Here is a 19,054-nt window from a genome sequence, read left to right on the forward strand (position 1 = left end):
CTCCACGTTGTGATGATTAAATACACTATATCATGCCATATGTCACTCTCTGGTTGGCACATGCATTGAAGATTCACTCATTTCCAAATCGTGGCAAACATATCACCACATCGTGGCAGTCAAAATTGGACTGTTAACTTTGACTTTCATCCATATTGTCAAAACAACAACATACATTCATGTCAACTTCAAACGGCCATAACTTTCTCATAAGAACTCTTTTTATGACAATGTTTACATCCATGTGATCCTCCTTAAAATATCTAACATTTTCTCAACTCCATTTTGCTAAATAGAAAATATTGAATTTAAAGAAATTATATATTGTATTTCACCTACTCGGCTAATATCATTTTATATCTTTCGAAGTGATATCTAGTTACAAAAATTAGGTATTTCAATATATATATATATATATATATATATATATATATATATATATATATATATATATATATATATAGTGTTTGTATTATTTAAGAACTTATAGTTTCTTGAGAACCCAAGAACATTTTCTTGATATTTTTTTTTCCAAAAAAGGACTTAACACATTGAGACATTTTTCAATGGTTCACCCAGATGCTGATAAGAGCTGGTGCTGATGTTGGCCCTGGTGTTGGTGATCAGCGTGTAGTGTTTAATCATTAGATCAAAAGGTGTAACCTTATAATCTCCCTTATCTGATGATGTCAAAAATAATTTTCAACAAGTCCATTAGAATTTGCTCCCCAAAAGATGAGAACTTTCTTACTTGAATCTGATAACATAGTTGATTCTTTACTTAGAGGTATTTTCCTATACACAAAATAAATTATGTCGAATATAGCATATGGAGGTTCATATGTCGAAGAATGAAAATATCTCCCCCTGAGAAAATGAAGAGTATTGGTATCTCCCCCAAAAAATATGAATATGTCATGAAAGTATCTCTCCCCCTTTTTGAAATCAACAACATTATGGTACTAGCAGAAGTGATCAACGTATTCGATTTACTCCATCAACAGATCAAAAATGCAACTGACAATCAAGTGAGATTGTGATGTCTCCTGATAGTATGGGTTTGAACTATCATTCGCTGACATAGTGTTACGAGGTCTCATCAGCGTACAGTTCTATACATTGAATCATCAAGTTTTTTATTAGAAGAATAAAATGAGAGAATGCAATGATGCATGTAATACATTCCGATATGAAATGTACCCATCAGCAAAGAGTGTCGAAGTGTTATCCATGTATGGAAAATCCAATGAATCATTAACATCTTAATAGAAGATTTTTTGGGAAAGAATAGGTTGGTGTGTGTAATACATCACGGGCAATGATATACCCATTCGCATAGATTTTTCGAATCCTCATCGGCATCTGGCTTCATATGTTGAATCATAAAATTCTAAAGAAGAATGTATTCCGAGAAGGGATTGGTGAGTGTGATAGCCTACGGTACATAGACTAACCATCGATACATAGGTTCAAACTTTTCTCAGTGTGTAGTATGTCACAATGATTCGTTAAGCTTTATCAATGAAAGTTTGAGGAGAAAATTGAATGTTTCAATCACACCGAGGTGGAATCAGCGTGAATCGTAAATAATGTAAACTTATCAACGAGAAGTGGATTATCTTATGTATCATAAAGTTAACTTTCAGTCTATAATTTAGTGTTCACCATCAATTCATTTAATATGGTACAAGACAAAAATGCTAAGGATATAATTGCGTAAGAGATGCTCAACAAATGAATAGTTAAAAAGGAATATACAGCTTTTTTAGAGGACCTTTATGTAGCCCCTTTCAGGAGATCATAAAACTCATGCTATAAAATCTTTTGATTTAAAAGCTCATGAAAGAGTTTCCTATCTTCAAGATACCTTCCCCTCAATATAGTCTATAAAAGAGTACACAAGCAAGAATAAAGATATCAATATAAAACACAATTCAAAACAAACCAAGAATAAAGATGCCTTTAATTGTTGAAGTATTTCAGATTGATTCCAAGATTCATGTTCACTAAGAGCAAGAGAACGGCCAGAACCAGCCTTTCTAACCAATGAGTTAGTAAGATCTAATCTGTGTAACCATCAAGTTGACAAAATCAACACGAGGGCACTTGAGGTTTTTTCGGATTATGAGTCAATATATGAAAATAAGACTCATTGTATTGATGATGACTTTAATCATCCATAACATTGAGTGGAGGAGAAAGAGGGTATTGTTAACAAGGAAAATATATGATGCCAGCATTCTCCTAAAAAACCAGAGCATTCAAAACATTATGCATGACCCCGACACTTTCTAACTTGAGAAAAAAGAGATGCAGATCAACTATAGACAGAAGATTGATAGACCTGAAAGAGAGAATAGAGAGAAAGAAAACACTTGTGAACATTAGATACAAAACTTAAGCAAACTGTGTAAACTTATTTGATGAAAGCATGATAAATGAAGCACTTGTTCTGTGTTTTTGTGTTTTAAGAAACTAAATAAAAGCAAAGGTTTTTAAAGTGAGATAAAAGAGGATTAAGTCATTAAAAGCATTCCAAGATCTGCAATCAATTTGTTCAAAGACTTCTCATCCAATGTCTTAGTGAAAATGTCAGCCAGTTGATCAGTGGATGAAATATAGAACAACTCCACTTTCACTTTTGAATAATGTCCATGATGAAGTGATGAGGAATGTCAATGTGCTTGGTCTTAGAATGTTTCACCGAGTTTTGTATCATCTGAATGGAACCGATGTTGTCATATTAGATGGGAGTCTTTAAGAAGTTAAGACCATAATCTAAGAGTTGATTCTGACACCATAGAATCTGATCACATCTTCCAGCAGCTACATATTCAAATTCAATGGTAGAGCAAGCCACTAATGTCTGGTTCTTGTTGGACCAATTCACTAGTCTATCTCCCAATATTTGAGACCCTCCTGTAGTAATTTTTCGATCAATACCACACCCACCATGATCCGAATCAGTATACCCCACCAGCTTGAACTCAGAATCATGAGGATACCATAACCTAATGTTGGATGCGTGCTTCAAGTAACGAAAAATCCTTTTTACATTGAGAATATGAGATTCATTAAGATAGGCTTGATATCAAGCATAAAATATGGTGGGAAACCTAAATTTAGGGTGATTACCAGTAAGATAGAGCAGTGATCCTATCATTCCTAAATACAAGGTTGCATTCACATGAGCACCAGTTGGATCAACGGGGATAGAAGCTAATGAAGAAATTAGAGTCTTTGATGGTTTGCTATTAGAGAAGCCAAACTTCTGCACTATGTATTCAATATATTTAGACTGATAGAAAAAGAATTAACCAGTTAATTATTGAACCTGCAAACCTAAAAAGAAAGTTATTTCACTTGTCAAGCTCGTTTCAAATTTCTTGGCCATAACCTCAATGAACTCAGAAATCAACTTTTCATTAGTGGATCTGAAAATGATATCATCGGCGTACACTTAAGTAAGGATGAAAATGGTATCATCATCTTTTCATTAGTAGATCTGAAAATGATATATTTACATCCATTTGATAGGTTTGGAGTTGTTAAATGAGGCAAAAGTAAGAAATAAATGGATTACTTCAAGTATAGCAGTAGTGAAAAGGTTTCTTCATAGGTTAGTCCTTCCAGTTGACATAATACTTGAGCCACAAGTCTTGCCTTGTTTCTAATGACGATTCCATCTTCATCTATCTTGTTCTTAAACACCCAGCGAGTACCAATAATGGTTTTTCCTGGAGGCTTAGAAACTAGAGTCCACACACAATGGTGTTCAAACTCATTCAGCCTATCTTGCATAACTTTGATCCAATCAACTTCCTTGAGGGCATCAGTAAAACTATTTGGTTTGATCATTGAGAAAAAATTCTCAAACATGCAGAAGTTGCTACTAACTCTGCTATGAATGAGAATCTCAGAATTGAAATCTCCAATGATTCAAGATTCAGGATAATATGGAAGAATTCTAAGATCAGAACTTTCATTTATGTTATTTGGGACCGAATCTTCCTGATTTGAGGAGTTAGATGGCTCAACTTCCTCTAATACAACAACCTAATCTTCAGAGTCGGAAAGAGATTTGACATTTCGATCAATATTAGGAATGACAGGCTCAATGATATTTGGAAAAACCTCAGGAGCAGGTTCTGAAGGACTGAAGGTAAGATCGCTCAAAATGAAAGAAGTATGATCAATCCGATCATGGATGAACGAATCTTCATCAAACGTGACATGACCAGTTTCCTCAATAGTTTGCCTTGAAAGGCTGAATACCCTAAAAGCCTTGGACATAATAGAGTATCCCAGAAACACTCATTCATCAACTTTATCTTCAAACTTTGAGTGTTGATCTTGTTGATTCAAGATGTAACAAACACACCTAAACACATGAAAGTAAGAGATGTCAAGTTTTCTCCCCTTAAGGAGCTCATAGAAAGTCTTCCTATAATGCTATACAATGATGGAACAGTATTTAGTGTAACATGTTGTATTGACAGCTTCGACCTAAAAGGATAAAGGAACAACAACTTCAATAACCATAGTTCTCCCAACTTCAATGAGAGTTCGATTTCGTCTTTTAGCAATTCCATTTTGTTAGGGAGTTCTAAAAGCAGAAAAGTTTTGATAGATTCTTAAATTTGAGCAAACGTCTTCTATAGAAGAGTTTCTGAATTCCATGTTGTGATCACTACGTAATTGTCTGATCTTATGATCATAAAGAACTTCCTATTGCTTAATGAGTGATACGATTTCACCAGCAGCATAACTTTTCTTTCTCAAAAAGATTGCCCATGTAAATATTGAATATGCATCTACAATGAAGAGAGTGAACTTCTTCTTAGATCTTGACGTAATTAGGATCAATCCAAAAAGGTCCATATGAAGGAGATAAAGGGTTTGATGATGGAGGAACATGACTTTGTCTTGAAAGATGACTTATTTTCTTTCCTTTTTCACATACTGAACATAGTTTATCTGTCACAAACCGCATCTAAGAAATTCCTTGCACAAGCTGATTCCCATAAGTCTTTAATATGTTCTTGAAGTTTAAGTGAGATTGTCTCTTGTGCCACAACCAATTTAGATGAGACTGGGCATGAGATAAGAAATAGCATCGAAGAGAGTTGTCAAAAGAAAACATGTCCAGAACATAGAGATCATTATGTCAGTTTACAGTCAGTTCATTGACATTCTTTTGATCCATAAATTTTCCTTCCTTCTTGTTAAAGTGAACTTCATAATCAGCATCACATAGTTGGCTGATTGAGATGATATTGTGCTGAAAATCATTTATGTGTGAAACGTTCTTGAATACAACATAATTACATTTATGGTTCCATAACCCTTTGTATCCCCCTTTTCCATTGCCTCCATATGTAACAAGGGTCCCATCATCTCTCTACTTTAGTCCACTACTAAATCCATGACTTTTTATTTCCATGTAATAAAGTTAAGTTCTTTTAAAGGAGGGATCTTCCCAACAACAGATGATTTAGGATTATAGGAAGCCGACATGATAACTTGAGTGTATCTTAAACCTGATTTCATACTAATTGAAGGTTTGTATTGATTAGATACACTCGACTGAATAACAAAGAACAAATAAACAAAGCAAAGTTCAAAACAAAACCATGAAAGAACATGAATAATCACAAAGATACTTTCATTAAGAAAGAATGTTCTCAGAAAGAGAACAAGGTCACAAAGACGGTCACCAAGACTACATTAGAGTTTCACTGTAATGTTGATTATATATGATTACAATAACTAATATCCCACTAATTAAGGGAAGTATACCTATCTAAGTAAAGATCTGGTCCTAATCACTAACATTATGGATTAGATATCTAATATATATATATATATATATATATATATATATATATATATAGATATATATATATATATATATATATATATATATATATATATATATATATATAATCACCAAGATCATTGGTTCATGCTGACGATGATATGATCTGGTGTTGGCACTGGTGTTGGTGTTGATGCTTGCGCTAGTGGTCAGTGTGTAGTGTTTGACTCATCATATCATAAGGTGTGACCTTACACTTCTCACTATACTATGTAGGATGGTAGTTGTCTTTGTGATACTTGCATGGAAGACCCCGATAGTAGCCCATGGAATATGTATGGAAGACTATGTGGGTAACCCATGATACCCGTATATAAGAACATTAGGTAGCCCATGGTAGTGCAAGGAAAGACCATAGGGGTAGCCTATGGTACTTGGATGTAAGACCATGAGGGTAGCCCATGGCATTTCAGGATAAATACCATAGCGGTAGCCCATGACATATGTACGTATGGTATCTGGTATTTTAGGGAACTCACTAATATTTTTGCTTACGGTTTATGGTTTAACTTTTTCAGGTAATTCCAGTTCCAAAGGGAAGGGCCCGACTTGATTGCACAGCATCCCCTGATGGCTTTTTCCACACTAATTATTATTGTTTTACTCTGATGTTTGGAAAATATAATTTGATCTGATAAGTTTTGGAACAAATGGTTTTATGTATTTGATGGTTTAAAAATGAAAAATTTAATGCTATTTTAGGATGTTACATTTTCACTTCCTCAAAACACAAAAAATTTACTGAAATATTTTTCCCATCCAACATGTGGTTCACTTATAGCTTAATAGAGGAACCGGGATTTGATCTCCTAATTTCTTCACCATAGGACCTATGCAGTTATCGCGGTCAAAATTTCAATAGCGGTCACATGCCGCTATTTGAGATCGCGGTTATCGCGGTGGTATAGCGGTGATATAGCGTTTTTTTAATATTACGGATAATTTATAATTTTATATTATATTTATATAGAAGTTATATATATTTGAGTATTAATACTATAAGTTTATATAAGATTAATATCATAAACCTAAAAAGTCATATAAAAACATAACATAATATTCTATTATGGTAATAAGGAAACTACGTAGTGTCAAAGTGTCAAATAGAGATTAATTGTATTGCCCGTATTCAATATTGTATTAGTAGGTCATGGTTGATATAAAGAGTTAAGTCCCAAGTCGTAGCCTCATAGGTGTGGTTCGATTTACAAAAAGCATTAATGGAGTCCGACCATAGCAGCTCAAGTCGTCGTGAGTACAGAAAAAGATGATGAGAAAGAGAGTTGTCGGTAGATGTAGTTGCTTTGAATGCTTTTAATTATGTTAGTTGTTTGGGTATTTTAAAATGAAAGTGTAGTGAGATCATTAAAACTAGTTTTTCATTGACAAAGTAACAAAATGACCCAAAATGTGAATGAAAACGGAATAGTGCCCATAGCGTCGCTATAGCGGTTATTGAAATAGCGGTAAATAGCGGTGAATAGCGCCGCTAATAGCGGTACCGCGAAATGAAAATGCTAAGTTGAAAATAGCGGTTCCTGACCTCCGCAAAACACTATAGCGCCGCTATAGCACCGCTATAGCGCGCAATTGATAACTTAGCATAGGACCAAAGTTATGCATTGTCCAACATGTGTTCCCTAAGATTGCCTTCGATTAATTCCAGTGTATACTTTTTAGCCAGCCTACATTGTCCAAGGCTAACTTGAATATCAAACTTTTTTATTATATTCAGTCTAAGCTTTCCAACACTCATCTTTTACTTATGTAAAATTTCCTTTGTGTATTGACTGCCTATCTATACATATGGGTGGAATTGGTACGATACCGGTTCATTTTTCTCTAAACCATGTACCAAACAAACTATAATTGGTATAAAAAAATTGTTACCGGTACCGTACCAAGTACACTTTGTACCAATATATTTTGTAACATCCATAAAAAAAATAAGCAAATTTAAACTTTTTAAAACATTTTCAAAACAATGATTAACACAAAACGTGTTTCCAAAATAGTGTAATGTCAGAGTATCCCAGAATCAAATCATAAAAACATGAAACATGAGGAGTTGTACGATCACGCCTTCGCATTCCCACGATCATCAAAAGTACCTGAAACATAATAAACAACTATAAGCCTGAAGCATAGTGAGTTCCCCCCAAAATACCAACGACATATAGATATAACCATATTACATAAACAAATAAGCGAACAACATGCATAATAAGCCATCAGTCTGATTAAACCACCTCCCCAGGCCCTAAGTCTATCTGGACCGCTCTTCGAGCCTTTAGCACGTCTAGACCCTTAGGGACTTCAGCCTATCCGGACCGCTCGATGGGCCTTCAGCCTGACTGGATTTTCCTGACCCGGGCCTGCAGTCTACCCGGTCCGCCCTAGGTGCCTTGGCCTACTGCACACATCAGGACCTACCTCAATCTGTTCGCCAGAGAAATATGTGCACATACATATAAACAAGTAGTTATGCAAATCTAACAGATCACTAATACAATAATCATCCTATAACTAGGATACTAATCTAACTGATCTCTAAGAGAACAACCATCCTATAACCAAGATACCGATCTGATCGATCACTAGTATAACAACCATCCTATAACCAGGATACATATCATAAATCATAACGTGCAATAATCCCTAATACAAATTCGATAAGGGCTGGCATTAGTGCCTTCGACCCTGTCAGTATATTGAGTACAACTCACCTCGCAAGTGTCGTAATGAAGTGATAAGCTCAAACTCTCGAATCACAGCCACAGACTCCACCACCTATATTTACCATATGACCATTTCCGTAAGTTTTGAGTTTACTAAAATACCCCAGAAGTCAAACTGGTCAACCCTTGGTCAAAGTCAAAGTCAACAGTCTAGGTCAACAGCCCAGGTTGACCCTACTCGTCGAGTGTAGCTCACTGACTCGTTGAGTCCCTCCAGCACTTGAGAAGTTGTGAAATCCCCATTTGACTCATCGAGTTTCCAGACAACTCGTTGAGTCTCTATGTTTCCAAAAGTCGAGACAACCCTAACTGACTCATTGAGTCGTCTTGCTGACTCGCCGAGTTCATGCACAAACCCTCAAGGCTAATCTTCATCAGACTCGCCGAGTTGGCCATGAAACTCGTTGAGTCCCTTCAGTCCTTTCTCCATTCAGATGCTTTTAAGTCATCCCAAAGCTCCATATTGCAGATCAAGCTTCCCAAGGCATGTTTATCACGTAAAGTTGCAAACATTACGTGCATGCAAGGCTCTAAAGGCTTAGAATACCAAATCCAAGCTTATAATGGGGTTTAACTCAAAGGGAAGGCTCATACTTTCTAAATTTGGAGACTTTATAGCTATAGAACGAAGATAAGTTTAGATCTGAAGTTTCAACTTCAAATCCTAGCCCATACCCGAAAATGGTTAACATAAATGCTAGAAAAACCCTAATCTTCAACATGTAGAGATCTAGAAGGAGGAAAGTCAAGGTAATGACTTGTTACCTTCAAAATGATGCCAATAAGCAGAAGAGTCAGATCCACCAGCTCCTCTATGCTCCAATCCTCTTATACTTGAAGTCTTCTTCTTCCAAATCACATTCCGTGCTTGAAAATCACACAAAATGGAGGGCACACACGAGTTAGTGTTTCAGAGATCAAGGGGACGATGAGGGGGGGCCAAGGGAGGCTAGTGACCCTTTAAATAGGGTGCAAAACCCCAAAATTAGGGTTTCATCATCTAGCTCCAACTCGTTGAGTCGTGTCCTCCGACTCGTCGAGTTGGTCACTTAAGTTACGCGACCAAATCAATTCCTGCTCGACGAGTCAGGGTTTCCAACTCGTCGAGTCGACCTTTCAAAATGAAAATATAAGACTGTAAAGTTTATACCTGAGAGTCAGGGTGTTACATATTTGGCTAACAATAAGTTTTGTTGGTACAAATTGCTAATGATATATACCAACTTCTTTTAATTTTCTATTGTAAGATTTATAATAAGCAAATACGTCGGTTAATTTTGATGTTTAGTATAGAAACTAGTTAGTAGTTCTTTTTGTTTACAAAAGAATTCTATTAAGGTAATGCTAAATTAATTTTCTAGTTTTGTGCTTTAACGTGTTTATAACTATTGACTAATACGACCAAATTACTTATATAATGTTCTTAAATTGTAAACACTAAACACAAGTAACCGTTGAAATATATGATATTCTTTATATATATATATATATATATATATATATATATATATATATATATATATACATACATATATATATATATATATATATATATATATATATATATATATATATAATGAATGAATTGTTTTGTACGGTATTATCATGGTATTCAAACTTTTATACCATTACTATACCAACATTGCTCAATTGGTACGTTACTACCAACCAAACATGTTGGCTACCAAATATATTGACTACTAACTTTCTTGGTTCGGTTGATAACATGTTGGTTGATTTTTCATGGTACAATTTTGTCAGCCCTATCCATGCATATGTAACTTGTGATCCTAACTTAAAGTTTCTGCACAATTATGATCATTATCCAAGGAATTTATTTGGAAGGTCTCTTCATCATTAATCCAAGATGCTCATAACATAAATTTGTAAATACTTTTGTAACACTTCACCAACAATCTTTTTATGTCATTATTTTCAGAACAAAGTTGGTGCCCATTAGAAACAACATGGCTGCATAACATGGTTTTGACTTGCCCTCGATCCTTAAATCTCATACCAAGTATTGGATTTGATTTCTTCCAATTTAAGGATTCATTGAAAATGGCATGTAACTTAACATTGGGTTCACCCTCGCCCTCATCACACTCAATAAAGTTCAATTCATCCTATCCATTTGTGGCATACAATTTACTTAAAAAATCACCATTCATTCTTCTGTTTATAACTACTATTTCCTTAGTAGAACCAACACTTACATCCATCAAGTTATTTACTTCATCCTCATTTTCTCCAGCCATGATGCAAGAATCATGATCATCTTCTTCATTGACTTCATCACCAAACCATTGTTATATTTCAACACTAGTATGGTCCATATATACATAAATTTTACCACCAGTTCCATAAGCATCAAACTCAAAATCTGCATAGGCCACATCATTTGCAATAGGAAAAATTCCTTCCACTAATGTTTTGCCCGGCTTGCAGTTGTAAAATTTCTTGAACTCTTCTAGTATGTAAACTTCAAGCCAAATCACAAACTCATTGTAGGCAAGAGCAGGAAAACCATGGTCGTCAATTGTATAGGTAAAACCATTAGTATAAGACAAGGGATGTCAAACAAATACCCCATTATAGTTGAGATCTACTATGCAATGCTTGTCATGCTTTGATGCTGAAAACCCCCTAGCTTTTTGGTGTTAAGTTTATGGATCGAAATGAAGGAATAAAGCATACCAACTTTATATGTCGTATATCTCATTTAATACTGATGTGTAATTAATGACTTACCGAAATAATAATTATTAATGAATTAATTATACTTGTCATTAACGCAATTTGGAAGTCCGTTTTACATTTCCCATAAATGGTCAAGAATGAGGTGTCTCTCAAAAATTTGAGGTGAAAAGGTGTTAAGAGTGTTATCGCTCCCTTTAGCTTAACGGTTTAATTAACACATAAAATCAGATTTTAGTGTATTATTGCACAAAAAAAAAAGTATATATAAAAGACCTAATCGATACACCACGGATTTTTATTAAAACCCATGCCTATCAAGTGAAAAGGCAAGGAAGAATGCTAGTTAAATAATTATGATTGGATAACAAAACAAATCCACCCAATTACCAACCTCACAGTTCCCCTTTTTATGAACCCCTTATAATGTTATCCGCCAGTATCAAAGAGGAGATGCAAAGTAAAACATTAACGTGCTATAGTATATTTTTACTGTAAAATAATTATCTCACTTTAATACACAGTAACCGTTTGGAGCTTGTCTGCTTCCTGCCGGCTTTCTTTCTATTTCCACAAGTGTGATAATTTCAAAAGGTCAGAATACTTCTCCAACAACTTCCACTAAGAGTATCTTGGGATACTTCTGCAGAAAATGTGTTTTCAACGCCCCACATTATGTCACACATAAATAATTGAATATTATAATATGTTTATGTTTATATGTTAGTTACTAAATATGTCTAATACGACACAATTTACTAATTAGATTCACTTCTGTTTTAATTTATTTCTATTAAATGGGTGTCAAACGTAAAAGTCATTACTGTAACGATATTATATGTATACAATTCAAATTAATAGTACAAGTATTTTCTTCAATGAAATACATTTTTAATTCATTATATTTATAGTTTTGTTATATTTCTGAAAACATGAATTTATAATAAAATCATAGATACAAAGTGTAAATGATATCAATTGATAGTATTTCTTAAAAGAATCCAAATCGAAATTTTACTTTGGGAAATTGAAGGAGAAATCCTAAATCATATTTTTCTTCCGACTTCCAACTTCCAAGTCCTTTAAGGCTTGCATTATGAATGGGTACACATGTGGCTACCACCATGATATGCATATAATCAAAGATTTCTAGCCTATCCACCACAATTTATTTATATTATTTTTATATCTGGGGGTTTTACATCATTATAATATTATTTAATATACTGATATTGTCTTTTCAGCTGCATATGGATTGAAATATTGAATGTTCGGTTTTTATATCAAAATATTAAAATAATATTTGATCATTCTTTTTCTCCGCATAAATCTAAGACAAGACTTTGAAAAGCGGAGATTTGTACCGTATGCAAAACAAACACTGAAATGCTAAATTTCAAAAAAGTGACTATTTTTTAACAATTATTTGAAAATTCATCATATTAAAAACTTTTTTCACGAAAGCTATTCAAATTTTATACCCTTTAAAAAAGCCATTAATCACCTATTATAATTAATAAACAGTTATTAAACAACAAACATAATTTTTTTCAATATAACCATTAAAGTTTGAAACATAATTTTGTTTTCAGCAAAATAGTGAAAGTTTGAATCAGTTCCCAGATAAAATCATTATAATTATTATTATTATTATTATTATTATTATTATTATTATTATTATTATTATTACTATTTTGAATATTTTGTCTTTCTTTTAATATGGTTTCGTTATTGTTTTATATTACGACACTTCTCATTTCCCAACAACTTGCGTTTCGCTTCGCATATGCCTGTCTTCCTCAATGAGACTGCTCTCCTCTTCATCAACGATATTGACAATTGCAAGGGTTGTTGTGCAATAGTAGTAGGCATAAACATGTATCCATACACAGTGTTGCATGGGCCCTCAAAAGCATCTCGTTCCTAAAAAAAATCGAAGTGTTAAAGATCACCTACGCTAATAATACACTACAAGAATAATAGGCAACTTTTATTCACGTTTTTACCCTTTGCAGAAGCCGTAAAGCTGCAATCTATATGCCAAGAAGTGCTTCCTGCCCAGAAGCTTGAGTAATTGCTTGATAGGCTTTCATTAGAACTACAATAAAAATTGATTTGTTTATGAAAAACAATAAAAAAATCAAGCACCATCATCAAATTACACGTTTGGTACATGTCGTATATATACCCCAATTCACATTATTGTTCTTATTTTGGATTTCGTAACATGACAAGTCATGGGCGACGCAAGATTTTATAATAGGGGTTGCACGGTAGTAGAAAAAAAAAATTCGAAAATTTTTCCATGGGTGACCGGAAAAGTTAGGGATTGTCGGTGCCACCGTGGACCACCCCTAGGTCCGCCCCTGTGACAAGTCCATGTGGTTAGTGGTCCTTAGGTTGTTAAATCTAACCCTTTGGCTGTTAATTTTGTAAATATGACAAGTCCATGTGGTTAGTGGTTATGGTTAGTGGTCCTTAGGTTGCTTTTAGTGAGGAATGAAATCTTGGACGAGAAAAAAAGGAAACCTCTTGTGTTTGTTTATAAGGATTTGATAAAAAGTAGCTTGTTGGGAAAGGTGTCGAAAAAGCCAATGAATGGATTAGCTAGATGTGAATAGTGACATAAAGTTGACATGAGGGTGGTTGGCGTCATAACTTTATTCAAAGAGATCCTTTATGTACTCTTGATATTATCCTAAGCAAAATATGACTTATATGAAATAAATCTTCAAGTTGGGGATAAAATATAGGTTTAGAGGGTCTAAGATGTCAAAAATATGAATTTGGGTGAAAATCTCACGTCAAAATCATCAAAATCAGGCTCAAAATTCAAAACCGGTCAAAAACTGGAAAAAAGAGGGTGAACCTACAAAGGTTGCTAATGGTCCGAGGGGGTTCGCAGGCATCTAAGGTTTCAGATGCGAGAGGGTTCGCAGCGAGAGTGTAAAATGCGAAAGTAGGTTTCATTACGAGTGTCAGACCCAGATGCGAAGGTCGGAACTAAGTGCGAGATTCAGAAGGTTTGTTGTGAACGTCGGCCCAATGCTTGCGAAACTTCCCGGTTTGCTGCGAAAGGAAGGCTCGATCCGAAGGTGGCTTCACTGCGAGAGGTGTCCTAAGTGAGATTTCTCAGCTAGAAGCAGACCTTCAATAAATGCGAACGTGGCTAGGAGGATGTGAGGACCTACAAGGGTTCGCAGGTAAACAGTAACCTGCAAACCTTCAGACCTCTTTAATACTTCCTTCTTCCGTTTTAAGCTATTTTCGACCATTGGAAGGTTCGGGATGGTATGGATGTTCATATAAACATTAGAAAATTGGATTTTTATTACCCCGTAGTGCTAGGATTGTAACATCCACTACGCCTTCTTATGAGTGTTATACACCTCCGAAGGGTACGTAATAGTGTTTTATCGAGTCGTTACATCACTCACCCTATTTAGGGCTTAGGTTTTCTAAACGTTTGAAACTTCCAAGTGATACTTCGTATTAAGATAGAGAGTTGTACATTAGTAAACATAGAGTAAGTCCTAACATACAAGAACTAGTTGACTTGACTGGTTTGAATTGTTGACTTTGTTTGACTTTGACTTGACCAGAAATTGACGGTTGTCACATCATCCCCCCGTTAGAAGGAATTTCGTCCTGAAATTAGCATTTCAAATGGGACTTCAAGGGTTGGGGAAAAGATGATATTTTTGTTTCATCTGATATTTGCATTCCCAGGTGAACTCAGTTCCTCGTTTAGCGTTCCATCTAACCTCATAATGAGAATGCAACTTTGTTTCATTCTTTTGATTTCCCGGTCCATGATTTCTACCAGTTCTTCTAAGAAGTGGAGACTCTCGTTGATTTCGATTTCGTCGAGAGGGATGACGAGAGTCTCATCGGACAAGCAGTTCTTTAAGTTGGATGCATGAAAGGTAGGATGTACATTACTTAGTTCTTTCGGTAATCAAAGCTTGTATGCTACCGGGCCCATCCTGGCGAGGATCTCAAACGGCCCGATATACCTTGGATTTATTTTTCCATGTTTTCTAAAACATATCATTCCTTTCCAGGGTGATACTTTCAACAGTACTCGGTCTCTAACCTGGAATTCCAAGGGATTCCGTCTTTTATCCGTGTAACTCTTCTGTCTGTCTTTAGAGGCTTTACTTAGTTCTTTCGGTAATCAAAGCTTGTATGCTACCGGGCCCATCCTGGTGAGGATCTCGAACGGCCCGATATACCTTGGATTTATTTTTCCATGTTTTCTAAAACGTATCATTCCTTTCCAGGGTGATACTTTCAACAGTACTTGGTCTCTAACCTGGAATTCCAAGCGATTCCGTCTTTTATCCATGTAACTCTTATGTCTCTCTTTAAAGGCTTTTAACTGTTCTCGGATTTGGACAATCTTCTCGGTCATTTCTCTTATGATTTTTGGTTCAGTGAGAGTGCTGTCAGGAACTTGCCCTTAGCTAGCTGTGTGTCACCTACTTCGGCCCAACACAGAGGTGATCTGTACCTGCAGCCACAGAGAGCTTCGAATGGGGCAACCTTGATGGTAGTGTGATAACTATTATTGTATGAGAATTCAATAAGCGGTAAATTTTTGTCCCAAGCTTTACCAAAATCTATCACACAAGCTCTTAGCATGTCTTCTAGCGTTTGTATAGTTCTCTCACTCTGCCCATTGGTTTGTGGGTGGTAGGTTGTACTCATGTCCAGTCTAGTCCCCAGGGATTTTTATAGTGACTTCCAGAACTGTGAAGTATATCTACTATCTATGTCGGAGATAATGGATATTGGTACACCATGCAGTCGCACGATCTCCTTAATTTAGGTTCTGGTCAGTTTCTCCATTTTGTCGGTTTCCTTTATTGGTAAGAAGTGTGCGGATTTGGTCAACCTGTCAACGATCACCCAAATGGTATCGAGACCACCCAATGTATTGGGTAGTTTGGTTATGAAGTCCATTGTTATCCTCTCCCACTTCCACTCAGGTATATCTGGATGTTGTAGTAAACTTGAGGGCTTTTGGTATTCTACCTTGACCTTGGCGCAAGTCAAACACTTGCCCACACAGGTAGAAATCTCTGCTTTCTTTTTTGGCCACCAATACAACTTCTTGAGGTCCAAATACATCTTGTCTGAACCTAGATGAACGGAGTATCTAGCTTGTGTGCTTCGTTCATGACAACGTCTCTGAATCCGCCATACTTGGGTGCCCAGATCCGATTTATGAGATAATGAACTCCATCACCCTTGATTTCTAGGTTCTTATCCATCCCTCTTAAGGCTTTACCTATCATGTTCTCTGGTTTCAAGGCTTCCAGTTGAGCCTCTTTGATTTGTGTGGAAAGGTGTAAAAGGATTGTCATGGTTAATGACTTACTTGGTGGCTCAAGTATTCCTTCCAGCTTAGTGCATCTGCAACTACATTGGCTTTTCTTGGATGATAATGAATCTCGCATTTGTAATCATTCAGTAGTTCGACCCATCGTCTATGCCTCATTTTGAGCTCTTTTTGGTTGAGGATGTGTTGAAGACTTTTATGATCGGTGAAGATAGTGCATTTCATGCCGTAGAGGTTGTGTCTCCAGATTTTCAGGGCGAATAACAATACTCCCAATTCAAGGTCGTGAGTAGTGTAGTTGATCTTGTGTGTGTTCAGCTGTCTTAAGGCATAAGAAATGACCTTTCCTCGTTGCATAAGTATACATCCTAGCCCTTGATTGGATGCATCGTAGTACACAACAAAATCTTTTGTCCCTTTTGGAAGGGACAAGATTGGTGTGCTACGTAAGGCCTATTTTAGTGTTTGGAACGCAGCTTCCTGTTTCTCCCCCAGTTGAAGGTTACACTTTTTTGGGTCAAAGTGGTGAGTGGTTTAGCAATCTTGGAGAAGTTCTGAATGACCCTTTGTTAGTAGCCAGCATGACCTAAGAATTGACATATTTTCGTTGGCGTTCTTGGTGCTGACCAGTCCTCGATCGCCTTGATTTTGGAGGGGTCCACATGTATCCGTTTTTCACTGACTATGTGACCGAGGAAGTCCATTTCTCGAATCCAAAACTCACACTTAGAGAACTTTGTGTACAACTTCTCCGCCCTTAATGTTTCCAAGCCATGTCGTAGATGTTGACTGTGTTCTTCCTTACTTCGTGAGTAGACCAGAATCTTGTCTATGAAGATAATCACAAACTTGTCTAAGTAAGGTCGGGATACTCGGTTCATTAAATCCATGAACACCGCAGGTGAATTTGTTAACCCGAAGGGAATCACTACAAACTCGTTGTGACCATAATGAGTTCTAAATGCAGTTTTTATGATGTCCTCCCTCTGAACTCGTAGCTGATGGTACCCAACCCTAGATACATTTTGAAAAATAGCTTTCTCCCCGAAGTTGGTAGAATAGGTTGTCGTTTCGGGGTAGGGGTATCGGTTCTTGATGGTGAGTTTCTTTAGTTCGCGGTAGTCAATGCACATGCGAAAAGATCAATCCTTCTTCTTCACGAACAGGATCGGTGCTCCCCAGGATGAGAAGCTTGGTCTGATGAATCCCTTGCTCAGGAGTTCATTCAGTTGGATGGATAATTCTTGCATTTGGGTCGATGCTAAACGATATGGTGCTTTGGCTACGGGGGTGGCTCTGGAAATCAGGCCGATTCTGAACTCGACCTAGCGTGCAGGTGGTACTTCTGGAAGGCCTTCTAGGAATACTTCGGCGAAATTACAGACCTCTGGAATGTCTTTGATCTCCTTTTATTTTTGTTTCTTATCCAACACATGGGCTAGGAAGGCGTGGTATTCCTTGTGGAGATACTTTTGAGCCTTGACGTAGGAGATGATTTGTAGGTTTGTACCGGGTTTGTCGCCATAAATGACGTGAGTTTCGCTACTTGGTAGATTAAGGCGAACGAGAGTTTCGGAACACAAGATATCGGCATGATTAGAACTTAACAAATCCATACCAATGATTATGTCGAAGCTTTTTATTGTGACCGGCATAAGGTCGATTTAGAATGAATAGTTTTTTAGAGTGAGGGTACACCTGGTGTATATATCATTAGTGCATTCTACTTTTCCATTTGACATTTCTATGTTGTATGTATCTTTTTGTGTTTGGGGGTTTGGTTTAAGTACATGTTTGAATTGGTGGCTTACGAAACTCCTCTCTACTCCGCTATCGTAAGGAATACATGCATATGAGTTATTAAGGAGAAATATATCGGTAACCAACGTGGGATCTTCAACTGCTTCTCCATGTCCTATGGCCAGGACTCTTCCTACACCGCCAATGTTGGTGTTCCTGCCTTTAGGCAATCCCTTTTATAATTCTCGGTCTCTCCACATCCATAGCAGGCTCGGCTTACCCCGATATTAGTAGCCGAGGTGATTTGTTGGGCTGGCACTTTACAAAAAATGGTTTGTATGCCCCTTCTTGTTATAGTTGTTGCAGTGCATTTCCCAACAAGCATCGGTGTGGTGAAAGTTGCACTTGTTGCATTTGGGAAGGGTTCCCGCATACTATCTCAGTGGCGTTGGAGAGGTAGGGGTAGTGGCAACGTGAACAGCCGCAATTTCATGTTTATTGGTGGAGTACTGCATTGGTTGGTTCTTTTTGTTGTGCCGAAATTTTCTTTTGTTGTTTCCCCCTTTAGCTTGCTCGGGGGTGGCTGCCACAGTGCTCTGGCTGGCCCTATGGTCAATAAGCCTTTGTTCCAGGTGTTTGGAACTATCAAAAGTGGAC

Source organism: Lactuca saligna, chromosome 5 (assembly GCF_052625555.1).
Source record: "Lactuca saligna cultivar CGN05327 chromosome 5, ASM5262555v1, whole genome shotgun sequence".
NCBI classification, from domain to species: Eukaryota; Viridiplantae; Streptophyta; class Magnoliopsida; order Asterales; family Asteraceae; genus Lactuca; species Lactuca saligna.